Raw genomic sequence first — 21,028 nt, forward strand, 5'->3', positions numbered from 1 at the left:
TGACGAGGCAGAGAAGTAGCTGATATCGATGCAGCCTGCATCTGCTCAAGATGCTAGATCAAGACTTTCTACTTTGGCTAAATATGAAGAACCATTTCTTCTTTTCTTTCTTTCCTTTACTCTTGCATTATCCTGGAAAGATAACACCCTCATCTCTTATATCCAGGCCATTGCTAAGCGGGGTAATCGCTGGAATTTAGGATGATTCTTTATGCCAGGCTAGGAAAAAATCTAACTGACCCCTGGTTTGAATGGACAATTGTGCCGTGATAGTATTTATCTTTGTGGTGATTATCATTCTCCTTGGGTCTATGAGCATTTAGATGGCAGGCCTGCAGTTGGGGAATGCTCTTAAGTGATTTAACTAAAAAGGACCTATAAGGAGGCTTTTCATGATGCAGGGTTTGCTTCCGTTTGTAAGGCCGTATTTCCCTGGTTAGGAGTAACTATGAATGATAATATGATCCTTAACTGAAAGTACTGCAGAATCCACAGTTGCTAAAACATTAGCTGCCCAGTAAAGCTCCTAACACTCTCATCAGAGTTGTTCTTGATAAAATAATAGCTCTTGATTATCTTCTAGCTAAGCAAGGCGATATCTGTGCTATGGTCACCACCACCTGTTGGACCTGGATTGACATTTCTGACGAAGTTGAAAATCAGTTACATAAGATCATTGAGCAAGCCACATGACTTAAAACAGTGATTCTTAAAGAGTGTCTTTCTTTAATCGGTTTGGGACTTGGGGACCAGGGCTCTGAAGTACATTCCGAACAATGGAAATTATCCTGCTTATAGTTAAATCATAATAATCTCCTTGATGCTGTATCCTCTTAAAAACTTTCAATGTATTTTGCAGCAGCTAACTGCCAAGCAAATGATATCTCTAACACTGAAATGTTAGAAAAGTAACAAAGAGAATGGCTGACTTAAAATTCATAAATCTGGAAACATGATCTGTAGATGTCAAGGAGATTAAGCAAAAACGTTATGCCACGCCAAGGATCAATAAAGCTGCAGAGCAGTAGCTGAGTGTGATACTAATACATTAATTTTTGATCACATATTTCTGTTCTGAGAGTCTGATCAAAAAAAAGAGAGAATTGTTAAAGAGGAAACCATGGGCCCAAAATGGCATCACTTGTGCTAAGCCCATGATACCAACCTAGATTTAATACCTGACTTAATTGCAGTTATGCCCTTCCCCAGAAATGTAATCTTAATTAACTAGTTTAAAATTTTCTGGTCAGCACCAATGAGGTAATCAGTCACATGGGCCTTTCCTATCCCCTCCAAGAGGAAAAAGAAACAATCTGCATGTTAACAAACAAAACAAAACAAAAAACAAACAAAAAACAACCTGCCTTCCCTTCACTTCACCCACAGAATATGTCCTGGACTAAAAACAATTCTTTTCTTTTGCTAATAGTTTCCTTGCCCCACATTACCTCCTATGAAAATCTTCCATTTTTTACAATCCTTTTGAGCATCCTTCTAATGGGATGCTGCTCAATTCATTAATCGCCCAATATAGCCAGTTAGATCTTCCAAAAGAAGTATAATTTTTATTTAGGAAAAATAATAAAAATCTGCTAAATACTAACACTAATATTTAATATGCATATTGAGGCTGGAGCCACCCATGCCACTGAAGCATGTGCAGAGGAGAAAATTTTCACCTCCAATAAATCCGGAACCAATGTTTCTCCCCTGACTCATGGAACCAAAGGACCGGGACATGACCAGAACCTTAATGCTAGAACTCTTTTCAGAAGCAAAGGGTCGGTCATCCAGGAAGACCTATTGTTAAAGCCCTTTTACCATAAATGGCCAGGTTCCAAAGCCCTCCAATTGAAACCTTCACATACCAACCCTCCCTGCTAACTCATAAAAGACAGAACCCCACCTGATCTGGGAGACAGATTTGAGCCCTGCCTCCTGGCCAGTTGACCTCACAATAAAGCATTTTCTTTTCTCAAAAGCCTGTGCCAAAGTATTGGTTACTTTGTGAATTAGGCAGCGAGCCCTTGCTAAGGTAACATTAGCACATGAGGGCAGAGCCCTCATGAATGAATTAGTGCCCATATAAAAAGAGGCCCCAGAGAGCTCCTTTGCTCCCTCCACCTTGTGAGGATACAGCAAAACAAGATGGGTGTGGTCTATGAGCCAGGAAGTAGTCTGTCACCAGACTTGGAATCTGCTAGTGCCTTGATCTTGGACTTCTCAGCCTCCAAAACTATGAGAAATAAGTTTCTGTTATTTATAAGCCACCCAGGCAATGGTATTCTGTTACAGCCCAGACTGAATGGACTAAGATAGACTATAATACCAGTAATAAAATCACAAGAAACAACATGAAAATGCCAATGTTGCTGCTTCTGCTTCAAGTTATCAGCAACATTATGAGGCAAAAACAAGGGTGATCTCAGCCAAAAATAACTGAGTTTAAAAACACATTATTTGAAATCTACTATTGTTAGCAACTACCACCCTAAGTGTCCAATGCCCTGAGAAACTGGCTAACAATATAAAGTCTTCATCATCAGCAAAATATTTTAAGATACTATTTTATCATCTTTATCTCATTTTATTTTCATTTCTATTTATTAGTGTATTATATATCTTACATAATATATTAGAATATTATTAACTTTATATAATTCATAAACAAATGTACATATATTGGTGATCTACGCTCCAAAACATTTTTACTGATAGGGAAGCATAATCAAAAGAGTTCAGAACAAGACGATTAATACAGAAGACTAGAGCCTAAAAATTATGTAGTCTAAGAATGAGAGTGAACAAGACTTAAAGACAATACTCAAACAAAAGTCACCCAACAAGAAGCAACTACAGCCCACCCTCAGTATCCTACAGGTTCTGTATCTGCAGGTTCCACATATGCAGGTTCAACCAACCAGGGATCACCAAAAAAAAAAAAAAGGAAAAAAAAAATCCCGAAAGTTCCAAAAACCAAAACTTGAATTTGCCCCAAACCCAGCAATGATTTTCATAGCATTTACATTGTATTTACTAATATTTACATAGCATTTATATTGTATTAGGTAGTGTAAGTAATCTAGAGATGATTTAAAGTATATAGGAAGATGTGCATAGGTTATATGAAATTCTATGCAACTTTATATAAAGGACTTGAGGATCCACAGATTTTGGGTATCCACAGGGATCCTGGAATCAATGCCAAATGGATCCCTAGGGACCACTGTATTGTTAATTACCACTCTAAGGAAGGCCAAGTAAAAGTTCTTCAAAACCACACAAAAACACTGCCTCTTTGAGAACAGATTTAATACAAGAATTAAAAATTTTAAAGGTAACCACCAGAAAAAGGAAGCTTTAATTTAAGCTTCTAAAGCAAAAATTCCAAAAAGTGTGCAATTTTTTTAAATTGAAGTAGAGTCAATTTACAATGCTGTGTTAATTTCTGGTATATAGCATAATTTAGTTATATATATATATATTCCATTTCATTTTTTTTCCATTATAGGTTATTATAAAGTATTGAATATACTTCCGTGTGCTATACAGGAGGACCTTGCTCTTTATCTATTTTAGATATAGTAGTATTTGCAAATCCCGAAGCTCCCAATTTATCCCTCTACTCCCCCTCCTTTTCCCCCCTGGTAACCATAAGTTTATTTTCTATGTCTGTAAATCTGTTTCTGTTTTGTAAATAAGTTCATTTGTCTCATTTTTAAAGATTCCACATGTAAGTGATATCATATGGTATTTTTCTTTCTCTTTCTGGCTTACTTCACTTAGTATGACAATCTCCAGATCCAAAAATTGTGCCATTTCTTAATTGCAAAACAAAAGATGAGGGGAAATGAAGGAGGCAAACTTCTACCAATCTCTAATAATTTATCTATTTACAATATGGACATTATTGGACTTACCTACATTTCAAGAGGAAAACAAATAATGCAAAGAAGCACTTTTTAAAAGCCTCTAATTAGCCTTAAAAATAACATTTTACATTTTAAAATTTAACCATTCTAAAACATTTAGTTCTTGACAGGATAAACAACAGTCTGATTACATTTAATAGTATTTTTAATACCTTCTTCTCAGAGTTTAAGGTCTGTATCTATTTTTCAAGGTTTGTTTAAATAATGGGTAAAAACATTCTGACCACAGTAGGTAGCCTAACGTCAAATAACGTCAAAACTTATTCCCTAGAAAACATTTATTATTTTAATGCCTATAAATGAAAAGCATATTACAAACATTTAAATATTTATTAGTATGGAAAGTATAGTCTCACCATTCACAAGAATGAAAAGCTGTTCTCCAAGCTATTAGAAAAGCTCTTTCATAATAGCCTTCTAGACAAATGAGGAAATCTGAAGCAAATGAGAGTTAAGTTCCAGGCTTTTTTTCTCTCCGAATCAACAGGCCTTATGTTGCCTGCTTATTTCTATTAAAACAAGAGTTGTAATGGGACACGCCAACTACAGGTGACGAGTTAGAATGCTCATTAATTTCAGTTCCTAGCTGTCTTGAAAGTTCCCTAGTCCACTTCTGTTTCTATGGTAACAAAGGCAGAATCAGGAAGCAGAAACAAACACTTTAAGATAGCAGTTAAGTAGGGAGAGTCAAGTATTGAACAGCATATACAGTAATTCAACTTTAATCATCTAAAATGTAGAAAGAAAGGGAATCATAGTTCATACAATCTTAAAGATACTCAAAGGGAAAAACCTGCCAGTCCAGTATTTTTTCTTTGTTTTCATGGAAAATTACTTACATTTTACTTATAACTTTTCTAAAACTTTGATTCCAGTCCTACCATGAGTGGCCAAAAGACTAAACAAAACAAAACAAAAACCTAAAATCACCAAGTGTCCAGATTCACTTTCTAGTGCAAAATTCACAGTACTAGAATTAAGGCTTTTAAATATGGTAGCATATTTTGTGACCCTAATTAGAACTGTAAGACTTTTTCTTTGAAAAAGTTGATTCTAATATGCTTTTTAAGTCAAGCAAAGTAGCTACCTTTAAGAATGAAAATAAACCTTCTGTTAATACTGATATGAGCCTTTTATATCTATAAATACTGTATATCAATAAAATATATACAGTGTCTGAAATGGAAATTTCTTCAGTATATTTTCTAAGTTTTTCTGGGATTGTCTTAAATTTACGAGTGTCCAAAGTCATGACTATTAGACCTTTTAAACTGCTTATTCTTTTCCAAATTGTTTAAATTTTTCTTCTTCCTCTCTCACAACATTGTCACTCCCGAGAGTCTTTCATCACTCACTCTAAGGTAAGCAAGCTGCCATGTCAGAAGCAGCACTATGGAAATGACCATGTGACAAAGAATTGAGGCCTCCTGCCAAAGCCAACAAGGAACTGAGGCCTGCCAATAACCATGTGAGCTTGGCAGCAGATCCTCCAGCCCCAGTGGAGACTTAAGATGACTGCTGTCCCTACAGGAGGCTTGACAGCGCCTCGGGAGAGAACCTGAGCTAAAACAACCTAAATTAATCCCAGATGCCTGACTCACAGGAACTGAAATAAGTATTTGTTGTTTTAAACTGCTAAACAGAATTAGGTAATCAATAAGGTATCTTATTCACCTTTTTATTTTCTCCCACCTCATCTCTAAGAGTTCCTTGCCTACAGCAAATACTTGAGAAATAAATGACAAAACATTAAAATGTAATACAGTTTGGTCAAAACTCTACCAAATGGGCTTGCTCTCCCATTAAGAGAAACAGAAAAAATGTAAGCCCATACCTCCTGTGACAACTGAAATAATTTTTTAAATGGTCATTTATAAAACATATGATGTGCTAAGCTGTAAACATCAGAAAACGAAGAGTATGTCCCAAATCTATATTTCAATTCTATCTACCACTATTTTCCACAGTAAACATTCAAACTTTGGCCAAATTTTTGCACCTTATCTCTATCTATAGACAGTCTTAACCTGTACCTCTATTTAGTTCTGTGCATCCAAATCTTACTCCTCTTATAATAATGTTCCTTACAGAAAAAACTGTGGAAGACTTTAGGATAGGCATAGATTGCTGATGTCCTATCTAGGACATCTTATCAAGTTATCTGTGCCTTTCATTGTCCTTGTTTTTTTGGTGGTGGTGGTGGTAAAATACATATAACATATCAGTTACCATTTTAACAATTTTTAAATGTACATTTCAGTGGTATTAAATACATTCATAATGTTGTACACTATCCCCACTATTTCCAGGCTTTCCATTGTCTTTAAAACAAAATTCTCAAGAGAAAAAAAAAATTGAACTCATTTTAAATATGCTTTAGAAAGCAAATAAGCAAAATACTTACAAAAACAAAGTCAGGACCTTTTAAGAACCCAAGTTTGCATAATTAAGGCAAATCTTTGGTAAATTAGACTAATTTAATAAATATGGTTTTTAAAAAGTTATGCCTTTAACCAAGTAAGCTAAAATCAATCCCATACAAGGCTTATAGTTTTGAAAAATATAAATTCCTATGTTCAAATAAAAGGAATCATTATTCCGGCCAATTTTTTTTCAACAGTAACTTTTGTAGAATGGCAACTTGAAGGTAATTTTCAAGATCTTTAGGTAATCTAAAACCTTGGACTGATACTAAATTGAGTTAATCAAATGATGATTATTAAATACCTAGAAAATATCTAGTAAGATGAAATACTGAAATATTAATTACTAAGCATAGTTTTAAGCTTACATACATTTGCTTTTTAATACTGACAAGATATATAGATCTGGGTCATGTTAATGAAACTATCAATTTTTGCCACTTTACGGTGTAAAGGGATATATGTGGCTATAAAAAGTTGTATTGTGTGTGCTCAAGGGGTCTGCTAAATTCTCAATAATAATAAAGGCTCCTCCTCACGAATCAGCAAACATATTATCTTCTATATTTATTTTTATTGTTACTTTGATGAAATAAGTAATCAAGTCTTATTCCTCAGGTACCCATGATTCTATTTTTTTCAAGCCCCAAATAATCTAACAATTCTCTATTTTGCATTCTCCTAATCATATCCTTAATATAGACAATATAAAGCTTATTACAATATTCTACACTACACTATCTTTGAGATTTTCCAGTGTTCCTCAAAAAAACCAAAAAGATTTGTTGCTTTACTGCATAAAAACAGAGCTGTTAGAAAGAACTGGGTTTGTTTTGCATGTTACTATTCTAAGAGTTACATGGGAAAAGTTGTCAAATCAAGAAAGACACTTCTCCTTTCCTAGGTTAAGTCTGTATTGGTAAGTTGTTCATGTAAACATTTCAGAAATTTTGTGTTGTGAGAAGTCCCTGGAGATATGTCAATGCCCTCACAGTCTATTATATCTTCACCCTCAGGGGAAATTCCAATCAAAAGTTTTAGGAAATAGTTACATATCATACCCCAATAGAGAATTATACATGCTTCCATCCTGATACTATAAACTCGAGTAACAAATTAACCACAGCCATTAAGTCTCTGTTTTCCACGAAGAGCTTTTGTTTTTAACTCTGATGTTTTCTTGAAAGCTCTAAGCTATAAGTGAGTTTGTATCTTCAACAAAAAAGTTTCAGAACTTGTAGAAAGGATTATGCCAAGTACTTCTAACTATTAACACTTGAAAGAACAAGGTATCAGTAAGGCTTTTTGATGACATCTCTCAAACAACTTTCAGATCATTTTTGGACTAAATAAAAATTTCTAGGACTCCTTTTAGTCTAGAAGCAGATACCTTCCTAACTGTAGACAGCTAACTCAACTCTAGAGAAATGGCAACAAAAACTATATAGTACTGAATGATTTACAAAAGAAAGTTTACTTGACTGAAATATTGATGATAATATTTTAATGTTCTATTTCCTTTCTTCTGAAGTTATATATAACCACAACAATTTAGTAAACCCTGCTTATAAACCAAAATGAAACATTTAAAAATATTATCTGATTCTTACTAACCCTCAGAATTTAGAAACTCTTTAGAGAATCACCTTTTCATGGCAATAGAGATATTTGTATAGATTTAATAAGAATCTGCCCTCCTTTTTACTAGGATATAATTGAACAAACCTATTAAGCAACCAAAGTTTTACCTAGAGAATCACATTTGAGAACAATGATCATTTATACAGGTATCTGTAAGGAACTAAGGCTGACTTTACTTACAGATCCAATGCCTAGAGAGCCCTTTCAGAAAAACTGGCCTGGTCCCTGGCTTATAAGGGTGCATTACATGTGATAAGGAAGGTCACTTCCTGGCAGGATAGGAATCTTAAGAAATTCGAGGGATATTTAAGGGTACTACTGTAGGTGAATTCTGATAGCATCCTGGGCTTGCTTTCCTAGCTGAGGAAAGCAAATAACAATGGGTTTTAAATGTTTGAGATTCCCTATGAAAAGTTACAGTCAAGTTAATTTTGTAGCCTTAAGAGTTGTACAATAGTGTATAGGCTCTAAATTTGCAAAAGCAAACTCAAGGATGTGTATATGGCTAACACCCTTATGGCACCTATGAAAATAACCAGCCATACCTCATAAGGAGACCAGTTTTTTGGGGGGATCAAGAAAAATCTTTAAAATTATTATGATCATATCACTCCAAAAATCTTACGAAAACTACTCCTTCTAAACAATCCAAACACAAATACCATTCTCCAATATACTTAGGGATATATGATTATCTGTAACAATTAAGGATACACAAATTAAAATGAAGTTATACCTATTAATACAATGAAAAAAATTCTCAAAGTCCAGTGGCAGTGGTATAAAATGGTATGACGTCTTCTGAGGAGAATCTTACAGATATATGAAAAGAGCTTTAAAATCTGAATAAGGTGGCATCCATTCACATTCACATTCATTCACATCACCCCCAAAAATCTACCAAAAAGGACCAAAACTAGTGACGGAAATGCCATCATTAAAGCCAGGAAAATACCAATATTATAAGAAGACTATATCCCCCAAGAGTACAAGGCACAGATTTTAGAAAATAAGTGAGAATATTCTTAAATATCCTAACTCTTAACTTGCAGAATTAAAGTTTAGGGACATGGAAAGCCTGTAAGAAAATTGGGAATCACAGAGCTTGGGCCCCATGTTCACATAGCAGCAAAACATTTTGGCCTCCTTGTTTTAGTTTTCCTCAACCAGTTATTAGAGTTGAAAGGAGCCAGCTTTTTGCAGGTGATGATCAAGTTTGACTAGGCAGACATAAATAAGCACTAACTCACCATACAAAACTCATATTCCACAGTATTGCACAGTGTTCATTCTCTCCCACCTCATACCACCCCCGTCCCACCCACAGGTAGACCAGGTTGAAGCAGTAGAACTGCTAAAATCAAAGGTTGACACTCAAACACGGGATCATAGGCATACTCACAGCGCAGATCTCAAGAGATTCAGAGGAAAAAGTTCTAAGAGAAAACATATCTGAACTGTATTTTCTGTTGCCCAGTCGCCTGGTTGCTTACACCAAATATTAAAAACTATCAACATCTAAATCTCTAGCACAAATTATAAAACAAAAACCAACCAAACAAACTGAAACAACACTAAGATAGAGATAGTCATCAAGAATTACCAATTACGTGAGTGTGATGAGGACAGGGACGTGGGGACGTTGAGACCCACCCTCACCTCCTGCTCCAGGGAAGGCAGGGGCCTGTGTGGAGCGGCGCTGCCGGGGGACACCAACGTGGTCAGAAAAAAAAAAAAAAAAAAAAAAGAATTACCAAGCTTTCTGTGCACTTAAATAAAATTCAACTTTCGTTACAAATTTTTTAAGTCTTAATAGAAATAAATGGACACTTGCTTAATATGATTTTCAAAACTACATAGAACAAACCAAAAGCCACCAAAAAGGACCAAAAATACTGAGGGAAATGCCATCATGAAAGAAATCAATAATGATAAAATTTTTGAAACATTTCCATTCAGAAAAAAATAAGGATGCTCAATGCAAAAATTGCTTTGTAGGTACTGACTAACTTTATTTTATTCTTTACACAGAAGAATAAAGCTACAAATACTGGAATCGAGGCAACAAAATTATCTTTATTTGCAGAGTATTATTATATATCTAGAAAATCCTAGAGAATCAACTGAAAAATAATAGAAACAATAAGAGAGTTGAAAAATTCAATCAATTGTCAGTAGGAATTACTCAATAATGTTTTGGGGAAAACTGAATAGTCTTTTAGGGAAAAAAATACAGCTGGGAATCCAAATTTCACTTCTTTCACTCAAATAGAGTCCAACTCTACTATAAATTCCAGCGTAAAGCAAGACAACCTCAGAGCCATAAACAAAAAGACTAAGACATTGGTCTTCTAAGCATTTATGTCTTCCTATACTGAAAACAACACTTTTAGAAGAAAAAGTCCACCATAAACATCAGAAAAGGGAAGAAGGAAGGGGAAGAGGAAAGGAAAAGGAGGAGAAAAAAAAAAAGCCTAGCAGTGGTGTGCTGGAGCTTAACTACACTAACTCACAAAAGCCAACTGTTATATTTTCAGGAATTTTGCAACTCAGTTGTTAAACACAGTCATTATTAAAAATTAAATTATATAAACTTATCATTCAAAAAATTATACTAAAAATAAGGTTATAAACAATCAAAACTGATCACTCCCTAATTATTTTACTACATTGTATTATTATCTTTGCTGTTGAGGTTACTTACATCTATTGTTTCAGTTTGATGCAAATACTATATAACGGTTGTGTGACTGCACATCTCAACTCTGTTCAGTGGTATTAAGTCCCTGGATGGAAAAAGACCATGTTGGGAGTATTTACACTAAGGAAAACAGCACACACTACAAATCAGGGCTCCCTCTACCAGATACACAAGCCAGTTGTTATTTACCAAAATACCACTGTATGTATGTAAAATATTCATATGCTTTGACCCAGCAATTCAATCTCCAGGAATGTATCTTAAAAAAATAAATTAGAACATGCACAAAGGCTTAGGGATGTTTGATGTAATATTACTCTAATATATATTATAATATATGTTAATCAAAAACAATTTAAATATCTGAAACTTGAGTAGCTGAATAAATCATGATATGCTATTTCAAAATATTAAATGAGAAAATGTGCATGATATAATGTAAAAAGAAAATAAAGTGAGAGAAGCAGAATGCAAAACTACACATATTGCTGTTTTATAAAAATATATATATACATACATATATACATACTTTCACAGAAAAAGATTGGAAATTAAAACTTTGCTTTATTAAAAAACAGCAAAGAAGGGGTAAGGGTATATCTCAGTGGTAGACTGTATGCTTGGTATGCATACGGCCCTGGGTTCAATCCCCAGTACCCACCATTAAAACAAATAAATAAGTAAATCAAATTACCTCACCCAATCTCCAAAAAAAACCCCAAAAAAACCCCAAACCAAAACACAAAAACAGCAAAGAGCCACTTATGATTGAAGAATTTCTAGCATTTGGAAGCTGAACTCTTTGAAATTTCTTTCACGAAAGTGCTCCAATCTCATTGTTATACACACCCACAGATTTTCTCAATGCCCTCTAATTACAGAAGTACCCCTCCTTCTGGTCAATGTCAATCAGTCTGACATGGGTCAGGAACCTGCTTCTTCCCACTTCTCGAAAAATTTCTGAATTACATTCCTTGCCCCTGTATCTTAATTTTCATCATTAAGACAGTCATCTTCAAGCTCACAATTCCTTCCTAGTAACTTCCCAATTTACTTTCCTTTTCCCTTAAAAAAAAAGAAGAAAAAAAAAAACTACCTCAACTCCATGTTTTGATTTCTTTACCTTAAGTCCAAACCATTCCACTGAAATATTATTGCCAAGGTCAATAATGTCCTTGTTGCTTAATCCAATGGGTTTTTTTGTTTGTTTTTTTGGTTCTTTCCTGTTTGATACTACAAAACGATTTCACTCCATGCCTGGTCCCCTCATTTTCACTTTTTAGAGGGGAGGTTCATGACACTAAATAAACTTCAAAATAAAAATGCAATTAATAGAATTTGAACATTTGAAAGTTTTATCTTAATACTTTTCTGTATTTTTCAAAACTTGTCAGAATATTTTTAGTAAAAAAATATGCTTTTAATTTTAAGAAAAGTTATGTTGTACATCTGAAACTAATATTTTGTATGTCAATATATCTCAATTTTTTAAGAAGTCAGAAAATAAACTAAATGAATATAAAGAGAAAAAAGAAAAAGCAAAAGGTAATGAACATGATTAACTGTAAGAAGGAATAGCTGGCAAATTATAGAGCTGCATATACAACTTACTTTTATAATAAACAAGCAAACAGTGCAAATATAAGATAATATGAGAATTTATTTTTTAAAGGTCCAAGTTCTATTCTTAAATAGTCTTAATTCAAGCATCTAATAAGTAGTAGAATTATTTATCAGGATGATAACTATACCTTATCAAGAAAGATTTATTTTCAGTATGTTCAGTATTATCTAATAAAATTAATATTTTTTAGAAGGAGTCCTTTTACAAGAGGTAGAAACAAAACAATAAAAAAAAAACCAATGCTTTAAAAAGTTGACCTTTACTTATCCAGTTCAACATTTCCTATAATAGAGATTTTGTGGAAATGTGGTATAGATAATAAGTGTTGATGGGAAATTGAGTCTTAATACGGGCATTACATGACAGTCTTACTAGCAAAAGGAACAGAGAAGAATTATATGTCAAAAATAAAACAAAGAACAAACCAGTGGTTACCGGTGGAGAGAGGGAACTGGGGAGGGACAAATAGGGGTATAGGATTAAGAGATACAAGCTACTCTGTATAAAATAAATAAGCAACAAGGATATATCGTACACCAGAGGGATATATAGCCATTATTTTGTAATAACTTTAGATGGAGTATCATCCATAAAAATACTGAATCAATATTTTGTACACCTGAAACTAATATAATATTGTAAATTGACTATACTTCAATAAAATAAATCTGAGGAAAAAGAAAAGCTGGAGGATAACCTTTCCAGACTTCATATAATACTACCAAGCTACAGTAATCAAAACATCATGGTACTGGTATAAAAACAGACATATAGATCAATGGAACACATTAGAGAGCTCAGAAATAAACCCAAACACCTACAGTCAATTAATCTACAACAAAGGAGGCAAGATTATACAATCAAGACAGTCTCTTCCACAAGTGGAAAAGTGGGAAAACTGCACAGCCACAGGCAAATCAATGAAATTAGAACACTCCTTCACAACCACACACCATATACAAAAATAAACTCAAAATGGTTTAAAGACCTGAATATAAGACATGACACCAAAACCTCCTAGAAGGGAACATAGACAAAACATTCTCAGACATAAATCGTAGCAATATTTTCTTAAGTCTCCCAAGGCAAAAGAAATAAAAGCAAAAATAAATAGGCCCTAATCAAACTTAAAAGTTTTTGCACAGCAAAGGAAACCATCAAGAAAACAAAAACACAACCTACAGAATGGGAGAAAATATTTGTACATGATGCAGCTGACAAGGGGTTAATATCCCAAATATACAAACAATTCATTCAACTCAATATCAAAAACATAAACAAACCCAATCAAAAATGGACAAATAAACAGACATTTCTCCAAAGAAGACATAGAGATGGGAAACAGGCACATGACAAGATGCTCAACACTGCTAATTATTACTGAAATGCAAATCAAAACCACAATGAGGTATCACCTCGCACCAGTCAAAATGGCTATCATTAAAAATTCTACAAATAATAAATGCTAGAGAGGGTGTGGAGAAAAGGAAACCCTAGTATACTGTTCATAGGAATGTAAACTGCAGTCATAATGGAAAACAGTATGAAGGGTTCTTTAAAAACTAGAAATAGACTTACCATATGATCCAGCAATCTCACTCCTGGGCATAATGTGGAAAAGATGAAAACTCTTAGTTTGAAAAGATATTTGCACCCCAATGTTCATAGCAGCACTATTTACAAATAGCCAAGATATGAAAACAACCCAAGTGTCCATCAACAGATGACTGGTTTAAGAAGATGTGGTATGTATATACAATGGAATATTACTCAGTGATAAAAAGAATGAAATATTGCCATTTGCAGCAACATAGATGGACACAGAGATTACCATACTAAGTGAAGTAAGTGAAAGTGATACTAAGTAGGTGACATGAAGTAAAGAGAAAGATACATTATATGTTATCACTATGTGAAACATAATAAATAATACAAATGAATCTATATACAAAGCAGAAACACTCACAGACATAGAAAACAAATTTATCATTACCAAAGGGGAAAGGGAGGTAAGGAAGGATAAAATAGGAGTAACAGATTAACAGATACAAACTCCTATACATAATACAGATAAGCAACAAGAATTTACTGTATAGCATAGGGAACTATATTCAGTATCTTGTAGTAATCTATAATGAAAAAGAATATATATATTTATAACTGAATCACTATGCTGTCACCAGAAACTAACACAACATGGTAAATCAATGATACTTCAATAAATAAAGTATTATTAATCAAAAAAATAAACCAGTTAAGACACTGAAAAACGGTCACTCTAATTAATTAGTCACAGAAACGCAGATTAAATAAGGTACAACTTTTTGCATCGCAATTGGCAAGAGCTAAAAATAATAAATATACCCATTCCAATGAAGGTGTGATAAATAGGTAAACTTATATATTTCCAGTGACATATAAAATCATGCAATCCTTTCAAAAGACAATCACAATACATATATTAAAAGCCTTAAAGTATTCCCAGCCCTTGACCCAGCAATTGCATTCCTGGGTATTTATCCTATGAAATAATGTCAAACAACATATAAAAGTATTATTAATAAAAAGTGTTCAGTGAAGCATTATTTATAAAGTTAGGAAGGAAGGAATCAATCTATTTGAACAACCATGCATCATCCACCATTAGCACTCAACTGGGTCACAGGGAAGAATCAGATAATCTTGTCAGGAGGCAGAGGGTTGGGAAGATTCACAAAAGAAACTCTTCAGAAGGGTATTAGAAAATAAGCAGATTTGACTAAGCAAAAAGAGAGGAAATAACTGCACACAGGAAACATCTTACGCAAAATCATAGAGTCATGAAAGTCTACACTCAGAAATCCATAACATATGGTATGTCTCTAATATACTTAAAACATGCTGCCTCCTATCTCCCAGTGGTTTACAGAAAGTGATGTTTGGCAGTGGTATAAACACATACAGAGTATAAACATAAATATAGTGAAAAATATTAGGCTAACTGGATTAACTATTCATCTATACAGAATGGGATATACCAGGAGTGAAGTAGAAGGGATTTAAAAAACAGATGGAGAGTTTGTCTTAAGGTAAACTCATCATGAGACTGTGTGATGTAGTGGAAACAATATTTAAGTACTGGCAAGTGGTAATCCACAGCTAATCTATTTCTCGCTTTCATCATCTGAAAAGGATAAAACAAGTGTTCAACTGTATCAAATTATTGTTATGGTCACATGAAACAGATTTGAATGTAAGGTAATATAATCTCCTACCTCCCCAAACTAGCTCCACCCCCTTCCTTTAAATTATGTACCTTTCTTTATCCTTCAGCCCATTCTCATTGCTGTTAGTCTAGTCAGTACCACCTGACATTGGAATTTCTGCAATTACTAGTGTTTCTTTTAATAGCCTCTTCTTTTTATACATTTTACACATTTCTTCCAAATCTGTCTTTCTAAAACACTCTTTAATCATGTCACACCTCTGCTTTAAAAATCTATTAGCTAATTCAAATTCCTCTTTCTAACTTTACCTCCCATTATTTTCAAACAAATTTTAGTTAGGTTTCCCTCCATCCTCTCCTTTGTTCAGGCTGCTGTTCTAAGCTAAAATATCTACTACTTCCCTCAAAGCCCAACTGAAGTTTCACCTTGAACTCTTTTAACTCCAAAGCAATTTCTTTTAACATTTTGAGGAATAACAATACTTAAGCGTATAAACTATCCCAAACCATGCAACCTTCATATAGAGTAGAAACTCATCTTATTGGCAAATTGGGGAGTGTGGGAGGTTCTAGTAGTAGGTTGTACTAAAATATAGTAAAATGTATTGCTGACATGGACCACACCAGAGATGGATTCTACCGTCTCTCAGTAAGTTTCACCACCAACACTAAAGCAGATGTCATTTACGTAGCAAGCCTGTATTTAGAAGCTATGATACACAAAAAATACTTAAAGACATAAGAGCCACATTTAGTTTAAGACGCCACATTGTGAGAGCTACCCAGGAACAGAACATTTGACTCATGTCACTGAGTGAATGACAGCTATTTAAATTGTTTTTCCTTTCCTACCCCCAGTTTTTTTCCTAACATAAATAATTGAATTTCTAATATAAAATCACAAAAGATGAGACTTCACTCTATATACATCCTTTCTAAGTAAACTGTGAACTCTTTAAGCATATTATGGGCCATGCATTTTATTTCTGGGCACCCTGAATTGTTTCTAGTCATTAAGAAATAGATGCTGACCTTATTCTTCTTCTCAAGTTAATGACCAATTTATTTAACTAATCACTACCACCTAATACAGAACTATTAGTACATCATAATAGTACTAAACATGAAAAACTAATAAGCGATTGTTTCGATGAGTGGCTACAGGATTATTTTTCTCTCACTTGTGAATTGCTGAGATTGCAAATACAGAAACAAACATTCATTTCTACCCATGCATGTGTAGTTAATTTAGTTGTATCTCTAGACTTCAGCTGCAACATATTAAATGCTACCTACAAAGAATAAAATTTCTGCAATAAATTGCAAAAAATGACCTATTTCACAAAAGGTGTTTCACATTAAAGTGAAAAAGGCCAAATTCAAGGTGCTATGTCATAGAACACTTCATTAAAAAACAAAAGCAGGGAAATTCTGGTCACTTTCTATTTAGCTCCTCCCCGCCTCCCCGCATGCCTTGCTCCTCTCCTCCACTCCCATTTCACACATAGTATAAAAGTATTTACATATTCTTTAAACAAGTTCTTCTCTTTTATGAGTTTTGGCAAGAACATCTCTTTCTGAAGAAAGAAAGGGACAGAGCTTTTACCTAAGTGGCCAAAGTTATTCCATGTTCTCTTCCTGGACCAACTGTGTACTGTTTACACAGCCCTTCCCTAACCCTTCAACTTCCCACTTGAAATCCCCAAGGTATGATTATAGTTAAGTCATTTTTTCAGTAAGCTGCTGAAAATATTAATAATGCACAGGAATCTAATGCTAAGATACTTAGAGCAGAAAGAAGAAAATCTTGATACTTTCCATGAGGACTCAATTACAGAACAATGCTCCACTTCTCCTAACCCCATTTAAAAGCCTTCTTTAAAATTATCTCCTCTTTTTCTTGTTATTCCCTAACAACATTTCTTTTAGCTCTGCAGTACCCTTTTAAAATAGATTTGACTCATAATCTCTGACTGTTACTGTTGCCTTGCAGACCTTATTGCTTTCAGTATGCTACACTAACAACCCAGAAAAGGAGCAATACATTATGCTGTGACTTACAGGCTGCTCCCTGATTTTTTCAGATGCTCAAGATAGACTTTGCTGCTTCTTACATCACTATAATGGTTTATGTTAACAATAATCCTTTTTCCAAGGGAGTCCAAATGTTATGTTTCAACGACACATCATGGAAGCCAGAAAATATAAGTACAGCTTCTCTCTAAATTTGGATACTAAATACCTATTGCCATTCATTTCCAAATTTCATTTACCTCAGAACTCACCATCATCAAGATAAGAATGATTACATAAAACTTTTAAGGTTTTCTTCTAACACATCCCTTCAAGTATATGTTCATCATAATATTGCAAATAAGGAAAATGAAAAAATTTCATTATCTTAGTGCAGCAACAATGAAGTTAGGGTAAATCTAACCATTGAAAATTAAGACTTTCTTTTACAGTTGTGTTTGAAGTTTTTTCATCTTTCCTTTTCAAACTCTAATCTTCATGAGATTTTAATTATTAGGGAAATCCAGTACTGATATAATTAAAGTAAGGGCTTATACATTTTGTTGCCTTCTGTCCTTATGGATAATACTATTACTGACAGTCCAGCCAGTCTGTCTGTCTTCTTTATTCATCCAACAGAAGTGTTTTTTGAGACAGAGGCATCAAATCAACTTGGAAAGCTAGTTCCTCACCATCAAATTTAGGAAAGGGAAACAGAGGTGGATGGCCTCTTTGCTCAATGTTCTTACTAAGTATTATGACCATGCATTAGGTTTCCAAAAAAAAATTTATAAAAGCATAGGAAAAGAATGAGGGAAAAGAGAGTGGTTCTGGTTAATCTCACATGAAGCACAATTATTTGAAAAACTCTGACCAGAAAGGGCAGTTTTGTCAGTTTTAACCTGGCTTCCACAAACAACAATCACTGACATGAGTGATTTGAAGCAGATTAACCCACCTCTCCAGAGAAAGCTAAACAATTTTGAAAGCAAAAAAGGAAAAACAAGAACCTGTAACATTTTTTCTTTCTGGGATGACCCCAAAAAGGTTGCACAACTACTCCAGATGCCCAATAGACCTCGCTTTAATTAATTTGTTTCCAGAGGGTGCTCATGCTGTCCTTCTTTAGTTGAATTCTTTCTTCTTGATCTCTGAATATTCAGTTTAATCATTCTCCTTGGTCTAATTTAATGTTACTTTACCTAAACCAAAGAGCATTTTCTAAAGATTCCAAACAAAAGTCATCTCTCTCCTACTCTGAGCTTTCACAAACTTTATTCTGCAGCTCTGTAAGAGTGTGCTTGAAGATAGCATTCAGTATAAATCTGATGAATGAAGGGATTCTCCTTTCCCCCTATTATTAGTACTAGAACAATACAAGTGTATAAAATATCTGTGGTTCTCCCATGGTCATCACTGAGTCAATTCATTTTTCAAGTAATGGCTAAATTTTCTACTGTTTTATTGGGTTACTAGTATTTTAAAAATTGAGTCCATTACCTCACATTTCTTTTTATCTAAATGTGATTGTCTGTTATAATAAGAACCAGAAAATGCAGACAAATAAAATTCCAAACCGTCATTTTGGTGAAAAGCTAAGGATTTTTCTCTATCTGATCTACCAAGAAGTGGGGGAGGAAAGGAAACTAGACTCATTTGAAATTTACTTCCTTGTATTTCCTCAGCTTATTCTGTGATACGATGCTAAAGAGCATGGAAATAACTGAAAGAACAATAATCAAAAGAAAAAAAGGGCACAGAATAATTCACAAAATGACTAATGCAACCTCAAATAATGGCAAATTAACTGTATATGTAAAGTTACTATCCTATGGAACTCAAAACTAAAATGTAACACATTGTCCTTTAATAACCTTCGAATTTATTATTTAGAAAAAAGTACAGCCTACTATCAGCTAGATTAAATTTGGCCATATATTCTGTTATATTACCAACATATCCAGCCATTTGTGAAGCTAAGAAAGAGTAAAATGCACTCTTAGGACTGGTACTCAACCTTGAAGTGCTGAAAGCTACTTCATCATCTAGTGTGGGGACAAACACATGCATGCACATGTGAATATAACACTATGTTGTGCGGACAGCTCAATATAATCACCACCATTATAAATCACTCAGATATCCACTTATTTTAACATACACAAATCAAGGCAGAGCTCTCCCTGTGATTCCTATCAGAATATCTGAAATCAAATTTAACATTTTCCTCTCCTACTCTTCTCACTGAAAGCTTAGTATATAGTGGTTTTCTCCTCTATCTTCAGTCACTACTGGCAGCACACCATGCAGGAAACTATTACAGCTGGACTAGCTCACACATGTCATTTAAATACTGTGACAGCACAGTTGTGCTTAATTTTCCAGAAGTGACCCAAAAAGTAGAAGAGACTTCTCACTAGATTTCTTCTAAAAAAATTAGAGTAGCTTTATGGTTTCAGGTTTAGCATTATTCTAATCCAATCATAATGTCTTGCTGATTTTCCTTTCTATTTTGCCTTACACCAGTCAAAATTAAAGTAATGTCACTTTTCTATATATTAGATGCAATGTTTCACAGGCTAATTAATCACAATCTATTGTTTGTGTTGTTTCTTAAAAGTATACCTAACTAGTTAAATATAATGACAATATTTTCAAATCAAAGATAATTTAGTTATTTATCTATTAGCAAAATCATAAAACATATTTTCCAAAAATTACAATGGTTGTATAATCTAAGTCTGTTTGTTTTAACCAAGATGAGACATACGATGGGTAACACATTATTGACCTTTTACACTTGTTTCCTTCAAAGATTCTTCATTTTATTCAGCATTTAGTTTAAATTAAATATTTAAAATTGAAGCTGTTCTATGTTGCAAACACAGCTAAAATGAAGAGCTTCTGTAGCAGCAGTGACCAGATTTTAAATGCAGGTAGATCAATAAAAAAAAAAATCCACCAAGCACAGGCTCCATGTGTGAGTGGAATGGTTTATAATAGCTTGCAAATGACTATGTGCTTGCTGTAACCAGCTGTTCTTAAATTATGAATATGCAACCAATTCATGTTAAAGCCAAATCCCAGTACTATTTCTACAGAGAAATCCCAGTAGTTTTGCTTGTTCTACATGTTAGCTCTGTTAAGGATACAAATAGCAGTAAGCTTCTGAACAAATAGGACCAAACTATTGGCATTTCACGCACTGGGTCCATTATCACAGTGGGGGATGTCAATCATTGGTACATTCCTATAACAGCTCAGGCAATATGACAATGATCTCGTAGGAAAAAAAACCCAAAATCTCTGCAGCATACTCAAAGTCCTTCTGACAACCTAATACTTTCTTACTTCAGCCAATCAGATTGTCAGACTTGACCTACTAGAAGACTTGCATCAAGCTTGAAACATTTAAAAACATCAATCATAAAAACAAAGACAGGACATTGAATTATACAGTATTAACCTCCAGGGTATGCATACAAAGAC

At 33.9% G+C, this 21,028-nt stretch overlaps 1 protein-coding gene across 21 annotated transcripts in view; it reads right to left on the reverse strand.

Annotated features, from left to right (window-relative positions):
- The window catches only part of BAZ2B (bromodomain adjacent to zinc finger domain 2B), a 290,588-nt gene that overhangs the window by 210,155 nt on the left and 59,405 nt on the right, over nt 1-21,028 (reverse strand). The window contains exon 2 of one of the 21 annotated variants that reach the window (XM_032479526.1): nt 9,600-9,695. The exons of the other annotated variants lie outside the window; for them this stretch is intronic. The gene's annotated coding sequence lies outside the window, so the exon portion shown is untranslated. The remainder of the gene's footprint in view (nt 1-9,599; nt 9,696-21,028) is intronic. 21 annotated transcript variants of the gene reach the window in all.

Source organism: Camelus ferus, chromosome 5 (genome assembly GCF_009834535.1).
Source record: "Camelus ferus isolate YT-003-E chromosome 5, BCGSAC_Cfer_1.0, whole genome shotgun sequence".
In the NCBI taxonomy this organism is placed as follows: Eukaryota; Metazoa; Chordata; class Mammalia; order Artiodactyla; family Camelidae; genus Camelus; species Camelus ferus.